General features: G+C 30.4%; 1 protein-coding gene across 1 annotated transcript in view; it reads right to left on the bottom strand.

The window, feature by feature from the left end:
• Positions 1-580: 580 nt before the first annotated feature.
• Positions 581-6,730, bottom strand: part of LOC122242123 (uncharacterized) — a 20,088-nt gene continuing 13,938 nt past the window's right edge. Inside the window, exon 3 of the mRNA XM_042999346.2 lies at positions 581-6,730. This exon is cut by the window's right edge and continues 1,996 nt beyond it. The gene's annotated coding sequence lies outside the window, so the exon portion shown is untranslated.

The following is a 6,730-nucleotide window of genomic DNA, read 5'->3' as shown; positions in this document are numbered from 1 at the left end:
CTGAAAGTGATGCCAACACTTCACTTCATAAATCCGTTGGTAGGTTCCTTGGTATCAAAGGTAAAAATAATTTTATTTGATTTTATTTTCTTAATTCCAATTTCTCTGTTTATCTTGTACTGTATGGCCTATTATGTTTTTGTTTTATTTGTTTCCAGCACTCTTTCGCCAAAACTCATCTTTACTTTATTACTTGATTTTCTGATTAAGATGAACAATGATCATCATAATAATTACCATTACCATAAATTTATACAACAGTCATTGCATGATTAAGATCAGTTACTCATAATAACATGAATAAAACATTACTATTATTATGAGCATGTAGACTGAAATAACAATGATAATAATAGCAATGATGATGATGATAACTGGTGACCTTAGGTATGCCGGACCTCATAATAATAAAATAAACCAGATAGGACAGTGCATCAACATGTTAATGACAAAGGCATTAATAGAAATGTTAAGAACAATATGATGACAATTACAATTTCAATTAGTATGATTATAATTATCATTGCAAAATAACTGTCACATTGCTTATCCTATAAGAAGGTAAATAAAATGCCACAACAACTTTGCTATGAAAGCACTGTATTGTCAAAATAAACAAGCACACCTTCGACACAAACCTCATCTTTGGCAACTCTCAACTTGCTGACCTGCTACACTATCATCAGACAAGAGACTACCAAGTTCAATGGTAAACTTCCACATATCTAAGTCAAACTCTTGGCATGATGCATAAATTTTCTCTCTCTTTTTTTTCTCTTTAATTCTACAGAAACAGGGGTTAATGTTTGGCATTTGGTTGAATCTGGGGTTTGGTTGGTTCCAGTTCTGTTATAGTGGAGAGTCTTTGGGATGGAAAGCATGGGGGCAGAAGGGGTAGGGGGCAGAAAGGCAGGATAAAATTAAACTTCAACCTTAACTCATTGCTTGTGGGTGGTGGGAAGAAATTATTATTTCTCACTTTTTCTTTTACTGACCCTTTTTTCTGTTCAACCACTACAACACTTCACAGTACAATCCAATGCATGAAATCACTTTGTTAAATATACACTTGGATGCATAGTCCTCTTAAGCTGGATTAAAGATATCACTTGAATACATACCGAGAGTTCATAATCTGATTAAAGCAAAGAGAGAAAAAATATTCTAATGATAATATCAGATAATCATAACAGCTTGTACGACCTTTTCAAATCAATGGGAATTTTTAATGTTGCTTGAGAAGTAGTTAAATACATGTGATAAAAATAGAATTACAAATACTATTCATGAAGTACATAACCTCTAGGAACAAGTTTTTTCTTTTCTTTTTTTTAAGTTATAAAACATCCACATTTCTAAAGGCTATGATATAATGTACTTTGACTTCTCATTTTACGGCCTTGCTACGCACAAGAATATTACGACATTTAACACATTCAAGAAATGAAAAAAGAAATGACATGTGTACTACCATGCACAAAACCTCAAATAGTTACACATCACAGGACCAACATATGAGACATTACATGGCTCTGTTCAACAGGTGTCTTGAAGCAGTGAAACCTGACATAACTGAATTCACTTGTTTAAAACATCCAGTCAACAAGTAATTTTTTCTAATATTCCTACTGCTGGGTTTTCAACAATAACAATTTCCTTTTATTTTACTCTTAAGATTTTCATTTCAATATATTGCACAATATTTGGCATATGTGCCATTACACACATGTAGAGCATGAAGAATACCATTCCTTCCCTTTAGTCCACTTCTGCAGCTAGGTTGTGGCTTGAGGTATCTTCAATTCAACCACTCTTTTGTGCAATGCATATCATAATGTCAAGTATTCATAAGGCAACCTTAAAATAAAATTGGAATAGACTTTTAGAACCTGTAACATGATCACTGGGAATAGAGTATAAGGTATTGACAGTACAAGCCTTTGATACAATACAGAAAGATACTTGTATATCTTTTTATAAATGTGCTTTCAATAAACTACAGTCTGATAACTCTTAACAAAATATTTTTCCATTTAACAAATAAAGGATATACTATTTATACCAAACTGACAATTGAAAAATCAACTATGAAAAAGAAAATAATTTGTTGACTTAGTTATTATACAAATACTGTAAGCCACAAGAAAAATTCTGTCAATCACAAGTTTCACGACAATTCACACATTTGCATACGCACATGCATGCAGGTATACACTCACACATCCAAACACACAAAGTACACATATTCTTTTAATGCCCAAGACGTAATACAATTAAGTTGTGCAACATACACATGCCCCAAATTTGTACAGCAATTTCAAGATAGTTGGGAAAACATGTCCTATTAACTTTTAATTGTAATTGCAGCTGCAATGAAAGCAGAGACAGAAACAGTAAACAAAATACAACTAAATTCCTTGTACATATTTCAACATTCCTAGATAATGTAAATGTACAAAGCTGCATGTTGGATAGCCTCTTAACCAATGTGACAAACAAAATGTATCAACATCAGTAAACGTTCTTCTCTGTACGAGAGGTTACTAAAATATCTTATTCAACTATTTTCACCAAATCTTGTTAGCTCTGATATGAAACACTGTTCTAGCTACACGAAAAGAGACCACAATCAGAAAATAGTGAAAATATACAAAAGGGGTAAACTCATCCTCACAATATTAGTACATTTCACCTTCATATTGCATAATAAAGCTGCTACATCCTGGTGAGATTGTTCCAAACTGCCAGTGCATTTTAGCTGCAACTCCACCTCAAGTTAGCATCAGCTGGATTCAGCTTAATGAATTAAAAACCCATGAAATAGTAAAGCAGGTAAGTCCACATGCCAGACATCACAGGTTGTAACGTCATGGAGAAACCAACAACACACTAATAGGAGTGTAAATTAATGGGAGAACATACAAATCAAAAATGTCTTTGTCCCTTTACTGTTTCACTTGCAAGAACACACTCAATGTTTCTGAAATATGGGTGCATTCATAGCCATATGAATACTTAACAAAACAGTAAAGCTACAACACAATAAACAGACTTGAAAGCATTCCAGGCAAACAAATGCAAACATCTACCTACTGGCCCCTTTCAGCACATCAACATTTTCAACTCTAAGATTTACATATCCTTCCCTTCCTAAAACTGGGGAAGGGAGCAGAACAGCTCCTACTTCCTTCACAATTTAAACACAGATGAAGCATAACAATTTTTTGAAAATTATTGACAGAATAGAAATATGAAAAAAGATAAGAAGAAAATGGCAGAAAGAAAATAAATTGAGCAACCTCTGATTATTGATATAGCTCTAATAGACTCTCATAGACAGACTAAATATTGTAGCTATCAAAATATCTACATTTATTGTATATTATTATATCCTCTCTATACAGTGCCACATAAATTTGACAATAAAATATAATGATGCCTTTTGGAATTCCTGCACAGCAAATCTTCGACACTAAGACTGATGTAAGGTAAAGTATATACTTATGAATCACAGGATACAAAAATGGAATATTTACAAATAGTTACTACAGATCATCCAACTTTGATCTAACCTTCCCTATCACCCATCATTTGTGCCAACTATTTTTTTTTTTTTCATGTAAGATGCACAGTGTGAATATACAAAGCATGTGTGAACACATGTCTATGTGAGTACTAATGTATCTTTTGCATGTATGTATATATGGAAATATCTTTAAAATTAGTAAAATAACTGGGAGGAAAAAACTAAACTGCTAACATATACCTACAATAGTAGAAGGTGGGCTAGTTTTGTGCTATTACTTTGCAAATCTAATGACTTGACTTAATTCATGATACATTTTCTTTTTTACTTATTCAAAAAAGAAGAAACTCTTAAAGAGCTATCCATTGTGCTTGGTTATGGAAAACAAAAATGTTCTGCCACATTCATAACAACCTCAAAAATATATGCTCAATGTTTCCTTTCAAAGAGCAATTTACAAAATAATAAAAATTAAAAAAAGTAAGAAGAAAAACTGAAATTACACCAGTTGCTCCACCCAAAGCCGTGCAATTTTAAAGAATCGTACCACAAAATTTGGCGTCTGGAGAAGTGACCCCCATCGCCATTCTTTGACTCGTGTCACAGTGAAAGCAAATGCCGCTTTTTTTTACCTGTTTTTACATCCTCATTTACCATAGCAGGGAAGCATACTGACTTGAACACGGCTAGCTTAAGATTTACGAGCAGTGTGCCTCTCCCATTCCTTGACATATGGTCCTAAGTAAAAATTTAAAAATAAAACAAATAACTTAAAGACAGAGGGAGGAATGCCCTCACATTCCCACTCTGGCATTGTCAAAACCTCTGGAGCACAACACAGGCTGGGTAATATATGGCACTCTGTTAATTGCATGAATTACGCAATGCTTTTGAGAGACTGATTACATTTCTCCTAACATTGTTATGTAATGGTAATCATGAGTAGTAAGAATAATAAGAAAACTTGTGAAATAACTTCATTATCAGTATTATTATCATTACTATAGAAAATAATAATGCTAATGATAATAATAATGATAACAATAATAATGATAAAAATAATAAGAAATCTAATAATTATAATAATAATCGTGACAAAAATAAAAATAATTTTAATAACAATAATAATAATAACAATAATAATAATAATAATAATAATAATAATAATAATAATAATAACAATAATAATAACAATAATAACAATAATAACAATAATAATAATAATAATAATAATAATAATAATAATAATAGTAATAATAATAATAATACAAATATTAACAGCAATAATAAAATAATAATAATAATAATAATAATAATAATAATAATAATAATAATAATAATAATAATAATAATAATAATAATAATAATAATAATGATAACAATAATAATAATGATAATAATAATTAATAATGATAACAATAATTAATAATGATAACAATAATTAATAATGATAACAATAATTAATAATGATAACAATAATAATAATAATAATAATAATAATAATAATAATAATAATAATGATAGTAATAATAATAATAAAAATAATAATAATGATAACTATAATAACAATAATAATAATAATATTAATAACAATAAAAACAGTAAAACAAAAAACAATAATAATAATTATTATTAGTATTATCATTATTATAGTATATAAAATGATAATATTAATAACCATCAAAACAATATCATAAAAAAATCATTGTATTTACTGGTGTATAAGACTGGCTTCTTCCAGAAAAAAAGTATATCAAAGTTACAATACACTAAAAAATGAATGGGTGGATTTGTCTTGAACTGTAATTTGGCAAAATCTAATGGTCAGTTTCTTACTAATAATATCATGAAAACAGTACTATAACTTATATCAAGCAATACAGCACATACTTCATTCCCCCAAACAAACCAAGCTTGCATAAAGTATTGGTAAACCTTTGGTATCATTTACCCAACTACTACTACTACTACTACACAGAATGAGAAATGTTCATAGCAAAGCCAAGGAATATCCCATGCACCAGTTGCCATTTGCACTGAGCTGCTGGATGCTGCATTACAAAACACGAAAATACTCAAAAGTTGTGAATCTTGCTATATTTGAATATCCAAAACAATTGAAATGTCTCCCAGAGTTTGAGTACATAGTAGTAAAGTACTGTGAATCTATTCTTGTAATTAACCTATGATGATTTACTGGTATATTCATTTCAAAATAATATCTTGTTTGATGATGATTAATTGATCTGTGGCAAAAACTTTTCCTTAGTGATATTTACTGCATGATCAGTTTACTTTGGCAGTTATTCTTTCCCAGTGTTTCCCTAAAAAAAATCAATTTTGCATTTACTGATACATAGGCAAGACACTGGAATCAGTCCCTCAGTTCCTGAGTTTTCTCAAATTTATGGAACTGTGTTTTGTTTCCTGCATTGCAATAAAATCCTTAAATTTCCTTTGTTTGAAAGAAATGAACTACAGGAATTACAAATTTTAAGAGATCATTAAAGTATCTTTAAATATATGCTCAATAAAACAGGGAAGCATACAGGCAAGTATGTCTTATACACCAATAAATACAGTCATATAAATGATAATTAAATTTGCAGTGAATTATCACAAATATTCAAAAAAATACACACAAACTCACTCTCTCTCTCTCTCTCTCTCTCTCTCACCAAACAAAAAGACAAAGATACAAAATATCAACATCAACAACAGAAGAACTCTTGTACATAACCATAAAAATACTATCATCTCAGTAACAAAATTTAAGAAATTTCTACTTTATATCACAAAAGTCATATACAAATACAGCATAGAGACAAAGAGAGAGATATACATTAATATCAAAGCTCTTTTCATAATCTTATGATGTAGAGCTTTGCAGAGTGAAGGGGATGGAGAGAGAATGTATCTTCTCATACCGTCTATAGGTATGTCTGTATATATATGTACGAATGTGTATATGTGTATATGTATGTGTATATGTATGTATATGTGTGTGTGTGTGTGTGTGTGTGTGTGTGTGTGTGTGTGTGTGTGTGTGTGTGTGTGTGTGTGTGTGTGTGTGTGTGTGTGTGTGTGTGTGTGTGTGTGTGTGTGCATACACACATACACATACACATACACATACACATACACATACACATACACATACACATACACACCACACTCATACACACAAACACACACTCACATACA

Source organism: Penaeus japonicus, unplaced genomic scaffold (assembly GCF_977035675.1).
Source record: "Penaeus japonicus unplaced genomic scaffold, GWHDUDI00000001_assembly GWHDUDI00000003, whole genome shotgun sequence".
NCBI lineage: Eukaryota > Metazoa > Arthropoda > Malacostraca > Decapoda > Penaeidae > Penaeus > Penaeus japonicus.
Note: the sequence above shows the minus strand (reverse complement) of the source record. Positions and strands in the feature narration are given on the sequence as shown.